At 47.2% G+C, this 22,542-nt stretch overlaps 2 long non-coding RNA genes across 2 annotated transcripts in view; both read left to right on the top strand.

The window, feature by feature from the left end:
* Window positions 1–22,542, top strand: part of LOC137862033 (uncharacterized) — a 106,097-nt gene that overhangs the window by 42,295 nt on the left and 41,260 nt on the right. The window lies entirely within an intron of this gene.
* Window positions 1,249–22,036, top strand: LOC137861955 (uncharacterized). Its single transcript, XR_011099947.1, has 3 exons — window positions 1,249–17,072; window positions 17,932–17,977; window positions 20,772–22,036. It is a non-coding gene; the product is annotated as an uncharacterized lncRNA (long non-coding RNA).

Here is a 22,542-nt window from a genome sequence, read left to right as displayed (position 1 = left end):
AGTTCTAAAATAATGGGCAGCGTCTTGCTCTGCACTATAAACATCTGGTTGAGGAGGCTGAAAGAATTAAATTCTGAGCCTGAAAAATGACATTTTGAGTAGAAGCTCTGCTTTCATCTCTGTGATAATGTTTTTAGGAGAATACGCACAGTGTCTCAGCGTTAACATTCTTTAACTGCTCCTCAAATTACTAATGCTTCACGTTGCTTTAATCCATTCTGCTGTAATAGCTTTATTAGATTAAACTCCCTGCTGAGCAAGTGAGGAACAGTGGGATTATCACACTTCCCTTTGAACAGCCAGTAAAGACAAAATAAATGGTTAACAAAATAGAACAAATTCAGTTTGCAGGTGATCTGCAGTTCTCAGCCTCGTGGATGGTAACTGCAGATAGCCTCTAAGTGTCCCTATTATTCCTTGCTCGAAAAAATGCCTTTTTAGCAGCCTGAAGAAATTCCTGAGGTAAAAAAAGAAGTCCTAATGGAATAAAAGTTCCCTTTTCCCCTTTGGATGTGTTGCTAATTGCATCATGCCGACTGCAGGGACAGTGTGAGGAAAACCTGAAACTATTTAAAAAAAAATTTTTTTTTTTTTTTAGCTTCACTTTTGACTAAGCCGTAGGTATGCCAGTAACAATCCTTTATCAAGTGTCTCCCAGAGTGGTAACTCTTAATGACTGATTTTTTTTTTTTTTTTTTTTTTTGAGCAAATCTAATTAACTATTTGAAGTATTCCGTCAAGAGGCTCATGGTTACTATACACAAGCAGTGGGTGGCTCTTCGAGATTCTCTTAAAATCTCAGTTTCTTCTCAGCATTCTTAAAATCCTCGTCTGCTGGAGCAATTTGAATTTTGTTATTAGTGACTGCTGGAAATCATAATTCAATAAAGACTAACTCATTTAAAAATGCTTCATGCTGAGCGTGCATTAGGTAACTTGGGAAACTTAGGAGACACAGAAAAACATATACTAATATCCAGGTCTACACAGGAAATTGGTATGGCACTGAGCAGTTTGAAGGAGGCTTTTTGTATTTTTTTTAAGAAGCTGCAGAAAGGTTGGAAGGAATGCGTTTTTTTCTAGTAAATGTATTCCTTCCCTCTCCCCGGCATTTTTTTCCTAATGCACTGGCATCTGTCCAAAGGAATTAAACCCCCCCCCAGCATACTAGGGGATAGTGAAAATATATATGATAAACATTTCTATAATAATTTCATAGATAAGTAAGAAGGCCATCATGTTTCTTTTCTTAAACTCCTTGTATGTCCCTTAATACTTGTCTCAGATGAGTTTGGAAGTTTTAAGTATCTCTCATGCCCCGTCTCTCCTATTCCCTTTATGGCAATAATATTACGGTCATAGAATATATGGTCTTGCCATAGGGGAATGGGCCTCCTGCTCGGGTTTTTAAACCACATCTGCAGCTGCAGCTGTAGCAGTCTTTGAAAAATATTGGTATTATGAAAGGATGTCATTTTCTAACAATGAATTCTCCTTCAGAGGACGCTGCGCCATTTCATTCCTGCCCAGTACCGTCCGGCAGCTGTCTCCTCTGCAGTTCATTTGCTGCTCAAGTTCACCGTATGAAATACACAGGGGTATTTTTTCCCAATTTCTTTCCCTGCAAGTTGTTTCATCTTCAGAATCACAACATTTCCTGCCAACATCAGAGGTTTCCATTCTTGTCTCCTCTCTCCCTTGTTCTTTCTAGCCATTTTCAGACTTATATATCCCTTCTGTTTCTTACCATCTCTCCTTTCATCCCCTGATCCTCTCTCGGTGCCTCCCTCGTTTCAATTCTCCACTTAGCCAGGGTTCAGAAAACAATTGTCGTTTTCTACCTGTTTTTCCTCCTTTGCTGCTTTGTGGTTTGATTTAGTCTCTCTTTGTCTGTTTTCCCCTTCTTGTTTTTGTATTTTTTCTCCTCGCCCTCTTTTTAACATTGGACAAAATGATCGATATGGTTTCCCCCTTCTCTGTTTGATAAGGTAATACTGGACTGAGGTGCAGGAGAAGGGTTTGTTGTTGCTGTGGGAAGGGAGGAGAGGGGCAGAGGGGATCTGGACGCAGTGAGGGGCGCTGTGGATGGGGGGCTCTCGCTGCTGCCGTGTGCTCAGCCCTGGCCACCTGCAGGGCTCTTGGGTCAGGTTGGCCCAGCCTGGATCCCTGCACACAACCCCCTGGATAACGATCTGGGACACGGGTTCTGTGCCCAGGCAAAATGCCTGTGGAAACAAGTGGGTGGATGTCAGCGTAAGAGGCCAGTTTTCGGCTGTTTACCTAGAGATAATTTAGGAAACCTTGACATGCAGAAATGTACTTCTGTTCAGCTTTACACTGCAGTTTGGTTGTGTTTTTCTGGACTTTGTTTTACCCTTGTGATCCATGGCTTTGTCCACTTGGTAGCAAAAGAGCATCTCCCCTGCAGTTTGAGGTCGTTGGCTGGAGGGAGCGAGCTGGGCTCTGCTGCAGCTGCCCTGCCCTGAGGCCCGCTGAGCGGGCAGGGAGGGAACCCCAGGCAGTTTGCTGGGGTGTGCAGACATCGTGCTGGCGCTGAAAGCCACGCTTGGATTCTAGGGGAGGTCGGGCTTTTAAAAAACTCTTTTGCTTTCTTCCTAATATTGATGATGTGGGAAAAGTAGGTAAAATTTATTGGGGAGAGAGTCAGCACTTCCCCCGCTCTGCCCACCTGTTCGGAGTTTCTGCTGCCTTTCATTTTCTAACGTGTTACATATGGATTACATATGTCTTTCTGCAGCAGCTCTGCGGCTGGAAAAAAAAAAAAAAAAAAAAAAAAAAGAAACACACAACAAAAGCCCACAAGGAAATCAATAAACACCTGTTATTCCCAGATCTGCAGTTACTCGGGCTCAAAAGTGCCTGCAGGCAAAGCAAAAACAAGAACCCCGCTCAGGCCGGCCGCGCTCCGGGGCGGGTGCCGGTGCCGGTGCCCGTGCCCATGCCGGTGCCGGTGGGGGTGCGGGTACCGGTAGGGCTGTGGGTGCCGGTAGGGCTGTGGGTGCCGGTAGGGCTGTGGGTGCCGGTGCCGGTGCCGTGCCGCGGCCGCCCCCTGGCGCTGCGCTGCGGGCTCGGGGTGCGCGGGGCCGTCGGGGGCGCGCTGCGCTCCGGCTGCTCGCAAAGCGGGAGGGGAGCGAGGGCGGCCGGCAGCCGCCTCCCGTCGGCGGAGGGCTCGGGGGGCTCGGGGGACGTTCAAGTCACCCGGCAGTTTCGTCCCGATGCGCCCGAGTAGGCTGACGGGAGGAGCACCGCGGCGTTGTTGGAGGCACGCGTCCTGCTCCTGCTCTTGGAAGGCCGTCTCTCTGGCCGAGGGGAGCACCGCACCGTACCGCAATTAAAATGTGTGGCAAATAACTCCGCGGGATGCCGGCAGGTAGCCGCTTTTTATAGCCCTGGGTATCGTCAGAGACCTGAAAATAATGACTGAAGCTGGCGCTATGAAATATAATTTCTTTAACTGTAAGAAAAAGGAAAAACTCAGAGAACTGTTATGGCATTTTAACTAACTTCAAGTGTGCTGCCTGGCGCAGCCGCCCCTTTGATGTTGCAGCCGGGTGACCTGGCCTCCCCCGCCATTCATCCATCACTGCCTGAAATCACGCGCTCAGGTTCTCTCGCTTTACAGACTTTCCTCTGTTCTGCTAATAAACACAACCTTATTTAAAATAACCATTCAGGAGGCGTTCAAAGGGGATATCCGTATATGAATTTTAGCCAGAGTGCAGTTTCTTGCTGCAAAGTCCTAAACTTCAAAACGCAGCACAGGAACAGAGGGCATTCATCTAAACACGTGGCAGTGGCTTCGTGAAGCGAGAGGCTCACAAATCCCTTCGCTCTCGTGGTTGCTCTGTAAGCAGCCTCTGGGGAATGTGTTTAATTATTTAATTTCACGTTTATTTTTACAGTGTCAGTCCCTGGCTATGGTAAGAGCTATCTGACTACAAAAGGTCCCGTTTGCTGTTGGCTGCAGTGAAGTTCCTAAGTTCTGGCAGTGGGTTGGCTTTGGGGAGCGATCCAGGGAAGGAGCGTGCGGTGGCCGTGGTGCTCAGTGCACACAGTGCATGCGACATGGGTGTGATACGGGTGTGAGCTTCATCTCCTGGCTTTGGTCAAGCTGTAACCCAAGGCACTTTTAACTGCTTTGTTTCAGAAATGCTGTGCTGCAGAGGGAAAGAGGGCTTCTAAATAACCTGGTATCTTACTCTGGTTTCTCTGTAGTGTGCTAGCAGCATGGATGCAAACAGTGATTGTCGTTTCAAGCAGAAGCAGTGTTTCCCAGCTGCTCCCGGAGCATGGAGCCTGGGCACTGCGTGTACCCGGAGAGATGTGCGTGCCAAACCCAGCCCAGGAAGCCATAAAGGAAAAGGTGAAGGAAAACAGCAACACTGCGGTGCTGAACAAAGTGAGAAATAGCAGTGGTTGATTGCATCATGCTGTGTTGGCCCTGGGTGGTTTTACTGTGCCGACCTGCTGCCATCCCCTCCCCTGTCTGCTGTGTTGTGCTTCCAGCATACAAACCCTGTGCTCAAGGTGCTTAACAGGAGTGCAGCCATAGATGTGGGGAGGACAGAGACAGAGCTGGGGCACCAAAATGTGAGGCGCCCCCTCCCCATGGCTCAGTGCCTTCCCGATGCCATAGTGCCCTCACCCCGGGGGGCTCTGCTTGAGCCTCTTCCCGGGGCCCTTGGCAGGACGCTGTGTGCCTGAGTGGCACCCATGGCACCGGGGCACGTCCCTGGCATGGGGACATGCACCAGGTACCGGCCATGGAACGAGGGCGGCTCACACATGAGACAAGGGAAACCCAAAGCTGCTCACTGAGGTGGTGCTGAGGCTTGAGTAGAGGAAAATCAGGAGAGGATGTTGTGTGGTTTTGGAACTTGGACCCTGGCTCAAGTTTATTCTGCGTTCTCCTGCAGACCCATCCCCTTTGTAGGAATCAGTTTCCTAGTATGTTGTCCATATTGTGCAAGAACAAATGGAGTGGGCAAGGAGAGACTTTGCTTGGATTCATCCCACTTTGTGTTTTGTTTTCTTTTGTTCTTTTTCATAGGCTCTGTAGTTCTTTCCTCTTAGATCTGTTTCTTTTCGTCCTCACTGTCTCTTTGCCTTCACCTTTTTAAAATCTGTTTTAGCACGGCCCAGTTGCAGATCACTGGCTCTCCAGGTCCGGCCCGCAGTGCTCCGAGTGGTTGGGGCTCCCAGCCCACAGGGGGCGAGGTGGCTGGTCCAGTACTGGCTTCATAAAACTGCCACTAACTAATGTTTGGAAGGCTGTTTCTTATTTTTTATTCACACGGAAAGGAGCAGAATGATATTACTGGCTGCATTTAGCACAAGTATGCTTTCTTGGGAGGAGGGAATGCTGATCTGGTGCGTGTGCGCTTCAGCTGGATGTCAGTGGGGACTGAACCAGCTAACGAGCAGTTTCAGTGTTTCAGTGTGCTCTGTTTTATCTGTTGTGTATGGAGTAGCAGACATGTAAAGCTACTACAGTAAATTGCTGTATGCATTATGGCAACAATGTGGAAATATTTCTTAGCAGCACCAGGAAAAAACAAAAAACAAAAACCATTTAATTTTCTGATTTCTTGCTGAATATGGAATGGAAAATATGTTGATTTAACTCTAAAAAAATGCACAGTCAATTCAAGGAAAAAAAAAAAAAGTACGAAAGAAAGAAACCCTTTACCATATCTAATTTCATTAGTAAACTATAAATGGAAAATGATGACGAGGTAGGGTTTCAAAGGGCTGGTAACCCGCACATTTTCTGTAGCATTCATCATGTGTTCTCCGCGTCCTGGCGGCGGCCCCATGGGGCAGTGGGCACGGGGGCGGCCGGGAGCCCCATGCCGCGGCTGCCCAGCTCCCGGCCACGTGGCCGAGGTTCGGTCCCTTTCTGCTCCGACAGAGTCAAACACGACTTCTCTCCTGGCTGGCTCTTGTTTTCTGCTTTACCCTTTCATAGGCTCTTTCTGTTCCCGGCTGTAAAGAGGGTTAAGAAAGGAATTGTCTCTATTATGGTAATTAAACTCCCGGGAAACAGCCTCATTAGACTAATAAAGAGTAAATAAAGCAGGCAAGGACACGCTTCTCTTCCCAGCAGCGGGGTCGCCTCCCTGCCCCTCGCCTGCTCCTGTGCAGGTTTGGGCCCTTCATCTGTGGGCACTCGACCCATGCACCTTCCCCAGCAGCTCTGTCCTGCACTGGGCATCTCCTTGCCCAGGGAAGTTGGTGTTTTGAGCACTCACGGAAGTTTATGGCTGCATTTTGATACTCATGAAAAGCAAACCCATCTTTCTCCCTGTCCTGGCTGGGCAAGCTGCAGCACCGACCGCCTGTGTACCTGAAAGCAAAGCCCCGCGTATGTCACCAAATACAGGCACTATTCGCTCTCAGGGTCTTAGGGGTTTGGTTTTCACTCCTGTTAAAAAATTCTCGTGCAAGGAATTGAGCTGAGTTGTGTATTCTTTTCCGGTATGCTCTACCACCGTCACTAAAGTTGTGCTCACCAAAATTTCACAAAGCCACTGCAGGCGAGGAGAGCGTGGTGCAGGGCTGCGGCAGGGTCTGCTTCATGGAGGGCATGGGGACAGCTCGCTCACCGAGCACACCCAGCAGCTGGAAGCGTGGATGTTGTGTTTCTCGTTCTGTGTAGAAATGACATTCGCAGCACACTTCAGAGCGGTATTTCGCTTCAAATGCTGACCCCAGCCGAGGCAGGGGAGCTCATTGGAAATGCACATGTAGCTCTCTTGCTTTTTCAGAAAGCAGATTATGAAGGGAGAATGAAATTAGCAGTAAAAGTATTAAAATATTGATAGCAATCATTCCATGTCCTGGCTTTACCAATTAATTATTAATTTTACCTTGAAGGTTAGTGTAAGAGATGGACTTTGCTTTATCATGCCTTCACTTAGCAAGATGTTTGACTATATATTTTTAAACATTATCAGGTCTCTAGCAAACAACTCTCATTCTGTATGGTTAGCAGCTGGAATTTACTTTGTGTGGCTCCATAAAGTAGGAGGAAAGCTGACGGTCTGAAGGTCTGGGGGAAGTGATCGCTGTCACCTCTTCGTAATTCCTGTGGGTCTTTACCACGTATGTCCTTTCTGTGTAATACCTGTTGCTTTTTCAAGTATTTTGAGGACCTTTGCAGTGCAATAAGAAGAAAAGAAGTGTTTGTTTCAACCCCACAAGCTGGGAGCTGCAGGACGGTCCGAAGGCAGTGGTTGTGGCTGCCAAGCCGAGGCAGCCGGTGGCCGGAGGGGGTGCTGGGGCTGGGGGGCTGCGGGCGTTGTGCCGCGGGGTGCCCCTGTGTCCTGCAGGGGGGTGCTGCCGGCATCACCTGAGGTAGGTGGGCTTTAACTGCATGCATAAATTATATAATTTAATGAAAAATATTTGCACAAATATAACTCACACATGATTTTTTTAACTGCACAAACTTTTGAATTTACTCTGAAGATTTTTTTATTTAATGCAACTTTAATATTAATATAAGATTCAGCCAGGGAAACATTTGCTTGCATCTGCGGCTTCACTCGTGAGCAACTGTATTGATTTTGGTGAACTGCACCGGGAGGAAGATCAGGGCTGTACTTGCAGGAGCGGAGCTTTACTTTTGTAAACTTCGCGTTTCCTCTCTTGCACCAGGAAGGTTTAAAAGATCTGTTTTATTGTCTTGAGGGTAAATGCCTTTCATTTCTGAAATGACAGAACATACTCCTCACTCATTCCTCTTAAAGTGGCCCTACTTTTAAACGTGGGCAAATTCAAAAAAGCTTCACTGCACCTTCCTGAAGAGACCGATGGCCCAAAGCGCAAACTTTGGGCACAATGGGCTTCATCTGGTCAATTTTAAGAGAGAATGCTGGAAAAGGAATATTTTGCTGCATCATTGTGAAAAACAGAACCCCCCTGGCTGACACTGGCTTGGTTGTCCTGTGGCTCTTCAAGGAGAAGAGGGTCCTTCTGGTCGGAGGAGGTCTGGGCTGTGGGGTGTCAATGTTCGTGGCTCAGCTAGGGTCAGCGAACTGGCACCACTGTAGCAGAAATGTGATTTTAAGAAACTTGCTCCCAATTATCCCCTGCCCCCGTGATACATTTCAGGGTATCATTTCCAGCAGAAAAATGCCACGTAGCATCTGTCTTTGTCCACATAATTGCGGGGTGTCTGTCAGCACAGCGTGATCATATTTGTGTGTATGACATAAAAGCAATTGGCAAATGGTATCCAAAAGAAACAGCCAAAGAGGGATTTTTCTGCCATATCATATGACTATCTCTGTCTCATTTCTATGATACAGGCTGTGGGAGTAAGCACGGCGTTAAAACAGAATTATCAGCTGGAGTATGACCAGCACCACTGCTGGGGAGCCCAGACAGGACAGGCACGGCACTGCCTTGCCCCCGCTCATACTTGGTAGCCATAGAAGTGCATTTTCCCCATCTGACTGTGGTTTTGGGATAACTGCTGGAGGCATTGGTGACCTCCAAAGGATGCCGATGCCATGAGTGGAGTTGGTCAGATGAGCTCCTGCAGGCCCCGGGGCTGGGCAGAGCCCCTGGGGCAGTTTTTGGGGGCTGAGGCAGCCCAGCCCAGGCAGCCTTCCTCACCTGCTCCTGCTCGTGTGCTGCGTCTTCCTCACTCCCTCCCCGCAGTGTGACACGGGGATTCGGGCATCCTGAGCCTGGAGCCCAAGCAGCCAGTGCCTGGGGTTATGGGGGTGAGTGATGGGGGCTTCTCTCTGTTGTTACCACTGGTGCAATGAAACCACGGGAGCCTGTTTTGCTTCAGGCTGAGCGGCAGCAGCAAGTCTGGGGAAAAAAAGCAAATTTCTGGAGGTTCCCTGCTGGGCTGGGGAGCCCGCTCCATCCCCTGGTGGCTCCCCTCCTCCTGCCTCGCCTGGCAGGGACCTACAGGAGCTTCTCCAGGAGGTGGACCTGGGGAATGCTTGTTCCAGAGCTGCTCCCTGCATTGACCCCATCCCGAGAGCCCAACCCACGGCACGATACTGATGAGAAACGCTTTGGGACGCAGAGCAGGGCATGCTGTGGCCTAGAAACCTGCTTCTTGGCATCTTCATGAAAAAAATCTGTCAGCGGTCACGCAGGAAGGTCATGGCCATATGGACAGAAAGAATAGGAGCCACTTGTGGCTGTGCCTTATCTGCCTGATTTGTTAACAGTGAAATTCTCCTTCATTAATAGCACTTATTGTTGGAGGACACTATAGGACACTCAGGACGAGTACGGTATTTTTAACAAGTAATTTAGAGCCTGTCTTCGCTGCGTTGTTAGCGTGAGGTATACCTTGAGCATTGCCTGTAACATGATGCTCGGGCGTATCTTCAGCCGAGCCCGGGGCTCCCGGCCGGAGCTGACCTGGAGGTGTGGGTGCGAGGCTGCTGCCAGCAACACCGCGGGGCCGAGCCGGGCGCTGCCGCCCTGGCGCATGCCTGGCAGCTCGAGTGTTGCTTGCTGGTGCTGACGGCTCTCGCTCCAAGCAGGCTGACTCGAGAGGAGTTAATGTAAGTGTAGATAGCTTCAGCTGGCAGTTAAGTGAGGACAACCCCATAGAGAGCTGAGAAACTGAATGTAACTTGAAAATGTGCAGGGAAAGTTGGGAGACGACACATATCAATTCTCAGTTAAATCCTTTTCTTTCTCTTTCCTTTTTTTTTTTTTCTTTTTTTTTTTTTTTCCTGGAAAAAATTCTTTCCACAGTAGCAGACTCACAGCTGTTAACTAATCCCATAACAAGTGGCATTTAGCCACACATTTTCCAAATTAAATATGCTTGCATGTTGGACTAGTTTCATACCCTGTAATACAAATACTTTCCCTGCTGGGAAAAGAAAAAAAAAATAGAAGAAAAATCCTCCCAGGCACTTGAAGAGTGGGGAAAGGGAAGATGGTGTGTGCGTGCGTGTGTGTGCAGCTGTGCGCATTGGTGGTGCAGGCTTGTGTGTAGCTACCGCTGTCCCTGTCAGAGCAGCATGCGGAGATTTTGCAAGAAACGCGATGTTTGTTGGAAGATCTGATGGGTTATCAGGGACTGCTCATGCTTAAATTATTAGTTAAGGCTGTGACATTAAAGAATTGTTATTTGGTCATGGTCTCATGACTGTGTTTTGCTAGGAGGTGTTTGAAAATTCTCGTCTGTGCTGTCACGTAATCTGTACTTGCCCTTTTGTTTCATTTTTTTTTTTTCCCCTGGTCATTTGAATAATGTTTTCAGATCCTTGATTTAATCTGGATTCAGCCTAGCAACATTTGGAAACAAGCAATTAATTGCACATTTTGTTAGAAGTTAAGCTGGATCTTTTCTGAGGACGTTCGGGAGCACCTACCCTACCCCCCACCCGCCTTTTGCCCGTTTTTAAGAATCCCATTAAAAAAATTTCAGGATCCCCCTACAAGCCAAATGCATTGTTTCCATGGAAACAATTAATGGGGAGAGCAATTTATAAGACTGATGTAAAAAAATGAGCACTTCATCAGCCCCCCTGCTGCTCTGATATACAATCTCAGGCAAAAGTCTGTTGTGAGGTTTGCATAAGCTATATTCTTAAAGGGGGAGGGGGGCCGGGGACAAAAAGGAGCCTGAAAGTCCTGTCTGTGGCAGAGTGAGCAATGTCTATTGTGCTGCACAGGCATTATTAGGTCTTGGAAAAGACTAGTAAATTCTCATTTCATGACGTCTTTTTAAATGCTTTCCCTTCAGAGAAGGTTTTTGCCCTAATCCCACCCTCTTCCGCAGCGCACACGCCGCCGGCCGGGGAGGCCTCGTGCCTGGGGCTGCCGGGCCCCCCCGACCTCGCGTGGGAGTGGGCTCCCCGCCTCTGGCCCTTTGGGTTGCATTTTAAGCCGCCGCCGCTCTCCCTGCGTGCCCTGTGTCGGTACAAACACAAACACCCACATCCCCCCCCCTACCCCCCCACACCCCCCAGCCAGACCCCAAAGCTCTGTTTAAAGCCCAGAGCGCGCAGCGCCCCGCGCCTCCACCCGTCCCGCACAGGTGTCTGGGCAGGGCTCCGACACGCCTCGATTTTTGGAGAACCCCCCCAGAAAGCCCCGTTCTGCCCGGCTCCGGGGGGGGGGGGGACACTGCCCAGCAGGGGCTGCCCGGAGGGGGGCTGCCCGGGGCTCCCCGGCCGCGTCCCCGCCGCCGTGCGGGAGGCGGAGCGGGGCCGGGGGGGGGAGCGGAGCGGGGCTGGGGGGGCGAGAGCGGAGCGGGGCTGCGGGGGGGCTGCGCCTGCAGAGGGCGCCCGCCCTCCACCGAAGCGCCCCGGCCGCGCGGCCCCCAGCGCAGCCCCGCGGGCAGCCGGGCGCGATCCGCGCGTGTAGAAAAATCCCGATGATGGCAGCAAATGATGCCCGGGGGGGGGGGCACGAGAGGGGGGAGGACGGGGCGGCGGGGAGCCGGGCTCGGGTCCCCCGGTGGGGCGAGGTGGGCGCAGTTGGAAGCCGGGGAGCGGCCCCGTGGCCGGCGGGGCGATGGGGGCGGGGAGCGCCTGGAGTCGCCCGGTGCTTAGGGGCTGGGGATTTGGGGCTGGGGATTTGGGGCTGGGGGCTCGGGGTAGGGGTGATCAGCCCTCCCTGGCCGCCTGTCCCTGCGGACGCTCCCCGGCGTTGCTCGCAGCTCCCCAACCCCTGCCGCAAACACTCGCGCTTTTCCCCATCCCCAGCTCGGTGCAGGCTGAGGAAGGTGCTGCGGCCGCATTTGGGCTGTAGCGGGGCTCCCGTGGTGTCACCTGGCCGAATCGTGCCCAGAGGCCGCTTAACCAAAAGTACCTGGTGCCCACACAGCCAGCCCGCAGGGACGCTGCTGCGGGAGCCCCTGACATCTGTAATCCAAACCACGCATTACCTTGCTAATGAGAGGTGTGAATTTGGTCTTCAAGTTTCTTTTTGCTACCTGCTTTATTCTTTCTTTCCCTCGCTGTTTGTTTTTCTCTGAAAATGCGTTCTACTTTTCTTCCAGAATCTGAGCACTCCAGCGTGGGAATGGGGATTCTTTTATTTCACCAAGTAGGATTTTCCTTTGCTTCAAGTCACTTACTAAAGTAAAAAAATAACTGATTTGCAGCAAATTCCCTTACATCAGCATAAACGCGCCTTTGCTTTATGTTGAAGAGGGATGATAAAAGAATTGTTAATTGCAAATTTTGTTTTGGGACATTGAAATCTGCTCTAAAATGTGTGGTTTGGGTTCTCTGAGGCTGAGTCAGGTGAAAAAGAAGCAACGACAAAATGGCAGAGCAATTACTTAAAGAGGGGATCATGGAGGAGTGTTGTCAGATTTCTGTATGAAATTCAGGCAGACTGTAAACTGATAGGATCTCCCCTGCTGTAATAATCCAGCTTGTTTCACAAATACAAATTATGAACACTTCAAAATCTGTAACACAAATCAGGTTTCAAAACTGTACAGTTTCTTTTGAAGGAGCTTGTCTGTTCAAAAGGCTCTTGTAATTTTATTTTAGCAGGTTTTAACTCTGGATTTGAGGAGATAAAACAACCTGTTCAGAATTATAATGATGTTATTTGGACTCTTATGTTTAAATTAATGCAAGTGTTTCAGGTATTAACATCCTGTTTTCAGGTTTATAACAGCCTTAAAAATTTGGTTCAAGTTAAAAGCAGACACAGAATGTTTCAACCTCATTGTGCCTTTTTCTAAACAAATGTTAATTGTTTAAACTAATTTTAATTTTAGTTGCAATTTTACAATAAAATTAAAGCTTGATGTATTTATCTCTGTTTGTATTTTCACATTTTAAGATGGTTGCGAATTAAAAAGAGATCGGCTGGTCCTTGTAATTTCATGTTATTTCTTCATTCAGTAGTGAAAAAATAAAGGGCAAGAAGAAAGTAAAGTGGACTGTTCTCAAATACAGTAATTATTACAGAGCAATCTTTGTGTGAAAAACATAGGAACATTCATCATATTTGTGCAGAAGTGGGATTTCCAGAATGACAGGACAAACAGCATGATGTGTCTTTTTAGATGTTTCTACTACAGAATCTATTCTTCTACAAATTGATTCCCCATATCCAGAATATCTTTATTTTTATGTTTTGCCAAATATATTTGTTTTTATCTTAACATGTGTTTAATACATAAGTAGTTACAGGTAAGTAGACAATATAACTACAAGGACTGACTCCTAAATAACCTCACAATGAAAAATTTATGTCATTTCTAAATGCCTGTTTCTCAGCAAATTGTCTCAGAATACAGCAGAGACCCAGATTTTAATTGTGCAATCCCTCCTTCCACGAAGGATGGACAAAAGCAGCCCGGCAGCAGGAGCAGAAGAGCACCAGGAGCTGGGTGCCGGCTCGGCCCCAGTGTCCCGGTCCCCAGGCGAGTGTGGCTGCACTGGAGGCCGTCCCTTGGGGTGCTGGGGACAGCCTGGCGGCTGTGCCTCGACCCTGCCTGTCAGCTCCCTGTGAGGGTACGGTCCTCTTGCTGCAGATATTCCCATTCATAAAATCTTTTTCTGCTTTCTTACAGTGCAAAGGCAAATACTGGTGTGCATCAGAAATAAATAGGATCATAAGCAGAACCTATTCATCAAGCCCCTTATTTCCTGGAGTTCCTTTTCTGATCCCTGTTGCATGCATTGCATTATATTTCAAAATCTTTTTTTCCATATTTTGTTCTGTCATTTATTAAACATCAGAATATTTTCAGTGTGCTCAAATCCTACTTATTCAGGAAATCTTGCCCGGCAGGGCTTCGTGGCGCGAGAGCTCACAGTTCGGGGCCTAATCCCGAGCATTGTTTTTTTTATGGTGAAATAAAAAATGGAATTGTTCAAACTTGGCGTGTCCTTTCCTGTCTCAGATCAAGAATTAGAGCAGCAAATGGCACGGCTGTGGGGAAGTGGGGAGCTGGAGCTGCTCACGCCGGCCGTGCTCGCCCTCCTTGGCCAACAAGCGCTGCGGTGCGGCCACAGCACAGCCGGTGGCAGTGGGCAGGGGTGGCCGTGGGCATGGCCTGGGCAGGAGGGGGCTTCCCGGCCACTGGCCTCATCAGCATGGTGCTGGCCATGAGGAAAAAATGTTGTGTCTAATTTAAAATGGTGGAATGTAAGTGGTAAAGCCTTTCCCTTCCTTGCTCATTCTATTTCAACAGGGCTTGAATAGATTATTATTAATATTATTATTTTTTAAAGCTCCGATGCAGTTCATTTTATTTTATTTTTTAATCCGTAGTGTACATTCCTAATATTTTTGCTATGGTTCTCTCGCCTGCTCTCTCCTCCTTCTGTTCTCGTTGTACCCTGGCCGCTGGATGGGCTGCGTTTGCTCTCAGAGCCGTAGCCATTGCCGCCCTGTGCATCAGGAGGATAGGATTATCCGCACTTCTTTCAGACCTGAGGCATTACTGTTTCTTCACCATACTCAGCATCCAATTGTCTGGATCTATCTGGGTCCTAAATCCATCCTGAATTGGTTTCATAGCTGGCAGATTTGTGTGTTCCATCTTGTTTTGGGACCTGGCTTTCATATGAATATCTCAAATCATTTTATATTTTTCCAAGTAGAAGTTTTATTACATGCAGACAATCTGTATATGACTAGTGAAAATGAGAAGATAAAGGGCTGATTGAAAACACGTCAAATTCCAGTTTTTGCCAGGGTGCAACAAAACTGATTTTTATTGTGAAAGGAACAGTGACAAAACCTCTCGCTGTAAATGAATGGTCTCGCGCTGCCCTGTGGTGGAGAAATGGTTAAATTATGCACTCGTTGGAGTATGAAGGCAGTTCTTCTTTGCTGACAGATAGTTTGACCAGTGTCAGGTTATCCCGATGCGTTCAGCATACCTTCATTGCATCATAAATAAAACAGACAAATTACTTTTTTTTTCCTAGGGTGGAATAAGCACCGGGAAGGGGAGGGATCGGGGCTGGGGGTCTGTGATGGTTTGGAGGGGGGGAGTGAAGAATTAGAAGGAAAAGAAAAAAGAGAGAGATCTTTGCAGACACTCTATGAATCTCTGCTTGGCAGCTGAGAACAATGAGAAAAGCAAGCAATTACCTCGAATCCTTCCCCTTATCCAGACATAGGAAATATATTCCTGCCTGAGCCTTTTTTTTTCTTCTCTCTCTCCCTCCCTTTCTTGCCCTCCCTCTCTCCCCCTCTCCCTCTCTCTCTTTTTTTCCCTTGTATATCTAATTTAATTCTTAGAGGAAGGCAAGGCAGATGTAACAAAGAAAGGAGGGTCTGTGCCGACGGGCCACTTCCTACCGCAGGACGAAGCCTTCCTCCATGAAAACGTTCCTTTTAATTCCGTGCCCTGGCAGACTTCTGCAATCGCTGCAGCAGCATCAATGAAAAATGAGCAGAAAGGTATTTTATAGCTCAAACTCTTTTACAAATTCCTCCCAAATAAAGTGGTGTGAATACTAAATCACCCTGTCCAAGCGCAGGAAGCTGACGTGTTCTTTAGCCTTCAGAAATCCATCCCAGAGGTGCAAATGGAGCCTTTCTCCAGATTTCCCTAAACTACCGTATTCAGTGGCCTCTTTACTAGCGGCTTCCGTATTCTCCTGGAATTTCTATAGAATTCAAATTTTTCTTCTGAATCTTCCCCCCCTTTATTCCAGAGCAGCATCTGCAAGCATTTCCCTCGGGCTGCTGGGGGGGTAGCAGGGCTGTCCCCATGTGTCTCCCTCTGGTGTCCCTGTCCCAGCCCGTGGGCTCTCCTGCACCCCGTGCCCATGGTGGTGCTGGGCTGCAGGGTGCTGTGTCCCCTCCCTCTGCCTTGGATCTTCCACCAGCAGGAAGGCTGGTTTGCCTGGAGATATTTTGGCCTTTTAATTGCAGATAAACTTAGCTAGCAGCATTAGCAGTATTATTATGCCGGTGTGCTCGCTGCTGGGTGCTGCTGCTCTCTGTGGCTGTGGTGCACACCTGGAAGGGTGAGGACCAGCCCCGGATCAGGTCCCTCTCCCCCCCAGCCCTGGCGTTTCGGAGTCCACCAGCAGGGATTTTGCTTGCCCTGTACTCGTTCAAGCAGACCTTCTCTTTCTGCTGTTTGTAATCATCCTAACGCCTGCATATTGTGATTTAAAAGTTGACAAATCGCCTATTTCCAGTGCCTGTGCTTTTAGAAGAAAACTGAAGCCACTATTAGACTTTTAATAATTTAAGATAAAAATGCTGTTCCTTAAGAATGTTCTTCGGCTATATTTTTACAGTCGGGGGATAGAAAGGAACATTACGGGAAATTTAAAGGAGGCTTTTGGTATTAAATCTTCACCTCTTCCACCAGATAACGCAATTCCGTAAATCTGCGCGAGACCTTTGTTTAACCCCCCCCACTATCTCACGCGAGGTTTTATAGGCGCCCGTCTCGCTGCCGCTCACAGGCGGTGTTTTACATAATACCCTTCAGCATCAGCGATATTAACCTTGATGGCATTATTATTGCTATTTACAGTTCATATGCTGGTAATGGTAAACCTGAATGGGATTAATAAAATAAATTAAGTGATGGAAATATTAATGCTATTAACAATCAGTAACAATAGTTGACAGCATAAGAAAAGGAATAACCTGCCATTAACCACGCAGGGTAGAGTCTCTCCAGCATATGCAGAAAGGTATCTGACACCTCGTTTTGATAAACCCAAGATTCATTTTCCTTCAAGCAACAACTTTGCTAGGGCCTTCACGCTTCTGTTTTGAAGCTGAGCTCTGGGCACATTTTTGATATCTGAGCACCTGGCACCGCGGCTCTGCAGTGAGCGTGGCCCCGGGGCCACATCCTGCTCTGCTGAGCACCACCCGATGGCACCACCGGCCCTGGTGGCACCGCGGCGTTCCTAAAATGCCAGATGTGTGCAGCTGGAGGGCTGCAATCTCTGCTGCAGCAGCTGCTCGACATCATTTCGGCTGGGACGGGCTCCCCGTGGCGTGACGCAGGCTGGGCGCCACCCGGACACCTCTGCCCCTGGGCTGGGCAGTGGGCACGGGAGATGTTACTGGGGCTGGTGAGAGACGTGGCTGCCTCTGGGCTTTCTCAGGTGGGTCACTGTGATTTTGCCAAAGCCCGTGAGAACAGAAATTCATGTCTTTTTTTTTTTTTTTTTTTTCTCTCTTTCTCTCTCTCTTTTTTTTTTTTTTTTTTTTTTTTTTCTCATGGGAAGTTTTTCCTCGGAAAGGCTCAGGCAAGCCCAGGTTTATCAGATGTGACCATGTTTCAGCTGGTTTTTGTAATAATGTGCTGAATGCTGCTCGCAGGTCAAACGCGAGGGTGCTGCGGGGCTTATTTAAGCACACTGGAAAATTCTCGGCCTAATAAGGTGGGCAAAGGTTGGTAAGAAAAAAGCGTTGCTAATTTTTTTCCTCTCACAAATGCTTCTTACCAATCCTTTACAGCTGGCTAAAAGCTAGGATTTCTCACACTGAGGAAGAAAGTGAGACCGTAAATAAGCCAGTGCAGGACACCTGGAAAAAATAAAGTGCCCTCAGAAGCCTTGTGGCAGGCTGGACGCGATGCCTGCTGCGCTTGGGATGGAGGCAGCACAGAGATGTGAGCTGGGGCTGCAGGGGCAGTGCAGAATTGTGCCCAGTTTTTGGTAACACTTTGACTGCTGGAAAAAAAAAAAAAAGCGTTAAAAAATTAATGATTTTAGTGTTTTGCTGAAATCCTGATGGATTTCTCCATCCTGCTGGGATGCTGGGATGCGTTTCTATGCTGGCGGGTACTCAGTTGAGGGGTTCTGGCTGGAGAACAGACTTCTCAGACATTTTCTTTCACATGTTGGCTTACCTTGAGTCCAAATTTTAGATGTGTGCAATTTTGACTATGTGGAAAAACAAAAACAAACAAACAAACAAAAAAACGCTGTTAGTAACTTCTGTCCTCTTTGCTTTTTAAAGGGCAGAAAAAGGCTTATCCACCCAAAATCCATGTTGGAAAACTTGTGTGAGTATAAATCAGCTTCTCCTCTCTTCCAAAGGCTTTATTTTAGAAGGAAAACCAACCAGGCAAGCCTTGGCTGGTGTTCGGAGGGCCCTGGGCTGGAGAAGCCCTTTCCCAGGTGCTCCTGTCCTCTCCTCCTGCGGGAGGAGACAGCCGCAGCACCTCAGGGCCAGCTGAGCACCGAGGGCACGGACTGATTGCTGCGGTTACAAGCAGCGGGCCTGCACAAGTTGGTGCCTCGCAACACTGATTTGACACTGAAATGTTGGCGCAGAACCACTTCTGGAGAGCTGCGATTCCTTTGGTCCCAGCATTGCAGAGTCATCTCGAGATATTAAGAAAATTCCTGTGTTTATTTTATTTTATTTTTTTTTGTGGTTGATACTGGCCGTCGCTATCCACTAGCCATTACTCAGCACCCGTTTGCATTTGAGCCACTATCATGGTTTATTGGAGGAAGAATGCCACTCGCTGTCTAGTTAGTTCTTGGTGAGCTCAAAATGGCTGCACTGGTGCGTAAGATGGAGCCTCCCTTCTGTGTAGATAGAAATGGAATTAGCAAACGTAAATTGTATTCAAAGTAGCGGCTCCTGTTTTATCTCACTGCACTTTGCCGTTCTCCTGGTGCTCCTCTCCTCTCCCCATAAGCTGTCCCAGCCCCTTCTGAGAGCGTAGCAAATAGTCATTACATTGGAGATTTTTTTATCCACTGGTTTAACTTGCATATTTCTGCTTCTATTGCAGCGAGGCTGTAAGACTGCTAGTTAAAGTTACAGCATGCTATTGTTTTTGCTACACACTTCTACTCCGAAGGCTTATAAAATTGCCTCGCAGAATTCACACCAGGGTAAGGCCTGGCATAAGATGTGTAAACTTGGGAATAATTTTTTTTTTTTAATGTTACAAAAAATTTTCAAAATACAATTTACTTTACTATTTTTAACTTTACATCATTCTGGCTGTGCACGTTTCTAAGCACCTTCAATTCCCATTTATTTTAGTGCCCAACATCTCCTAAGAGCAATTCAGCATCTGAAAGGTTTGGATCCTAGCAGGGTTTTGTAAGAATAATGCCAGACACATGGGGGAGGGGGGTCAAATGATCAAAGAGAGAGAGTTTAATATTGCTGCCTGAGCCTGGTTTGAGACGCTTGGTTTCTGAGCGTGGCTTTTTTTTTTTTTTTTTTTTTTTTCCTTTTACACTGACTTGAAGCGAGCCCTTTGGCAAGTCACTTAACCCCTAAATATGTTTGTTCTATCTGAAAATGGTAACACTGTGTTGAAAGGATTCTGTAAGTACTAATTATTATTATTATTCATAATTTTACTCCAGGTTGGGCTGGTGTTGGGTGTAATTGTTTTTATTAGAGAATAATACTGGAAACAACCATTTACAAGCCTCAGTAAATACGTAGAAACATTTACTCTTAAAGTTTCATGAAGCTTTTTATGATTTCAATACATATAGTGGTTAACATTTCTAATTAAGCTATCACACATGCTGCATATATTATGTAATTATACTAGACACAGAAGGAGCAACTCTGAAATTACAAGACAAGGACATATACACAACAAAAACTTAATTAAAAATGTGAAAGCCATAAGAGGCAGAGAGAACAACAAATTTCAGGAAATTAATAGTCTAGATTAAAAATTATTCAGTACCTTAACTCTAATGGGATACTGTTTTAATATTCAGCATTCCATGTCAATATTGGATGTTTAAATCCTGAAATGTGAATTTCCATGCTTTTGTGACTTTGACTCACAATCTTAACGTCCTTTTAATGTACTTTTTGTTGTGTAAATCTGTGTAAGTACCATCAGCCATCAAACTTGACATCTGACGGCGTGATGTAGACCCAGCCTGCATGTATTAGGGCTTTTTGTGTTTGTGCAGTGGAACCTACTTACACAAATTCCATTGAAGGCATAAACCTGTTAAAGGAATACATTTTCTTTACACTGAAACAATAGACCTGCATCAAAGGAACATCCAGGGAAAGAATAAGTCATTTCAAAAGATAAATTTCTTTTCCGCAAAAAGGCAAAATGTGCTAACGGTCTGACCCACGGAAGAAATGAATCTGTTGATTTATCTGGGCAGTGTGCAAACCGAATTAGAATATAGACGATCATTTAAAAATTATCAAACAAGAATCCAGCCAACACATGGTGCTTTTAATGTTCTGCTATGGTTTGAGGTGATTTAAAAAATTTAAGGAAAATGTGAATGAGAGCATTCTCAGCATCCTTAATGTAAGTCTATTATTTCCACCCCCCGAACTTCAGCACGTGGCTAACGTTTAACTTACACACTGAATTATAACAAGCAGGCAGACCCAAATTATTATTATTTTTTAAATGCATTCAAGCTAAACAATGTATTGCCTATCTCCAAAAACCAAGGAATAAGAAAGGGGCTGAGGACAGCAGCCAGCCCAGCCAGTTGTGGGCAGACATTTTAACCCAGTGCAGGATTTGACTGCCCAGGGATGGAAATTTTGGATGTGGTAGCACCTGGCTGCTTGCTCTTAGTGGGGGCCTAATGCCAACTGTGGCAGGGTTTGGGGATCTGAGGCTCTGCTATGTGCCATGGCTGGGTGGGCAGCCCTAAGCCAGCAGGGGTCTGGAGTGTTCCCAACCCCTGGAGGCTGCTCCCAAACCCCTGCCCTGCTGCAGGCACCCACAGTCCTTCGCCCCCCAGCCATGGGGAAGAGTGGTGAGGGAACTGGGCTCAGGATCAGGGCTTTTCTTCTGGCATGTCCAGTGTCTTTTTGTGTTGCTTTTTTAGAGAGGAGTGAGCTGACATCTGCACTGACTGTGGGAAGGAAGATCTCAGGAAAGTGCCAGGGGAAAGTTTTATTATAAAACTTTTCTTCATGCACCCACCAAAATATTCTTTCTGAGCATGCATGAGTGGGGAGAGGAGAATGGCACAGTGCACATGGGACAAGGGAGAGCCAATGCACGCAGCTCAGCACCTCTCCGTCCTGCTGGCAGAGCAGAGGTGTCCCAGCGAGCTGCTGGATGGCCCTTCTGGCACGGGACTTCAAGGATTGCCTGGTCAACACTCAAGCAGGGCAGCCCAGGATGAAGGTGGACGTGCAGGAAAATGGAGAATGCTCTGGACTGTACTGCCAAGGGCTGCACCCGTGTGCTCTAAACTGGAGCCTTCCGAGGAAGGAGGCGACCATCCCTCTGCCGAATGCAACTGGCCTCCAACAAAGGGTCGTTAACCTGATTTACAGCGCAGCGATATGGACGGGTCTGCTGGCTTGGCTGCTCCAAAGGGAGAGACGTTCTTTAATCACGTAGTAGGAAGAGTTTCTATTTCAAAGAACTGAGTCGCGCGCGTTGGGCAATACATCATATCGCTAGACTTCTCCAGGGCTGGATGCTGTCTGGACGTTCAGCAGCCTTTTGGAGGCACACCAGCAGTCCTGCATTTCCTGTACAAGAAAAACCCCTTTGGAGATGCTGGTAGGAGGGGGCTGCCTTGGGCTGTGCCCAGCACGGGGTCTGCCCAGGTGGTAAGGAGCCTCGGCAGCCCCCGGTGCAAGCACCGCATTGCCCGTGGGTACAGCACACACTGGGCACTGCGCTGCGAGGTCCCTCCAGCCAGCCCATTACTCTGAATGGCACATTAAAGGCACTCATATTCCTGTATGAATTTACAGTATATTATTTACCTGCCTGACATACTTGAGCTCTAAGTATTCTTTTATTGGTATCTGCTCTGTATTTGGCACTCCTAGCTGGAGTTTTGGCCAAATTCCGCCCATAAGTAGATTCATTGCTGTCATTTGGATTTGTAGTGGCAGAATTTGCCCATTATTGTGTTATTTTAATTCCCTCAAGAATCTAATGAAAATTAAGTGAAAAAATAAGGCTTTCTGTATTCTATTTTCAGAATGATGGATTGATAGAAGGACAGGCGACTTATACTTGTAGGCTGAAGATTTTATGCATATATACATAACAGATATGGAGACAGAATTTTTCCCTTATGGCAATGGAATGGTTTTGATAGTCTTCATTAAAATAGATTTGAAAATACCATTTGTTTTATGTTTAAACCTTAAATTAAATTTTTCAATAATAAAGTATGCTTATTATAACCCAATTCTATCAATCACTGAAATGAACAGCACATTGGTGGGTTCAAGCAAGTAAATAAATGTGTTATTTTATTGCATGTCAGAAAGGTTTATTGGGTAGAATTTTTCCCTCTGAACTGGAGGGTTATAGGTTTAAGCATCACATCAAGGATTCGTGCTAATGCAGAGTGCTGATCCAGCCTCTCAGTGCCTCAGATAGAGGGTGGCAGCTCCCGCAGGACGTAAAAGCCAGTTGCTCTCTGGCCAGGCAGAAGGTAGCATTCCCAGGGTCCCTTTGAAAAGGTTAAATGCTCAGAATCTCTCTAAATGGTACTTCTCCATGCATGTGCTATTTTGAGATATATGAGATATGTAGTGTTGCATAAGGACTTTTTTGAGTTGTTGCTGAAAATCTTCCAACTCCTGCGTTTTCCTGGAGCCATTGTGATGTTCAAACTGATTATT

The sequence above is a fragment of the Anas acuta genome, chromosome 10, assembly GCF_963932015.1.
Source record: "Anas acuta chromosome 10, bAnaAcu1.1, whole genome shotgun sequence".
NCBI lineage: Eukaryota > Metazoa > Chordata > Aves > Anseriformes > Anatidae > Anas > Anas acuta.
This window is presented reverse-complemented; position numbering and strand designations above follow the sequence as displayed.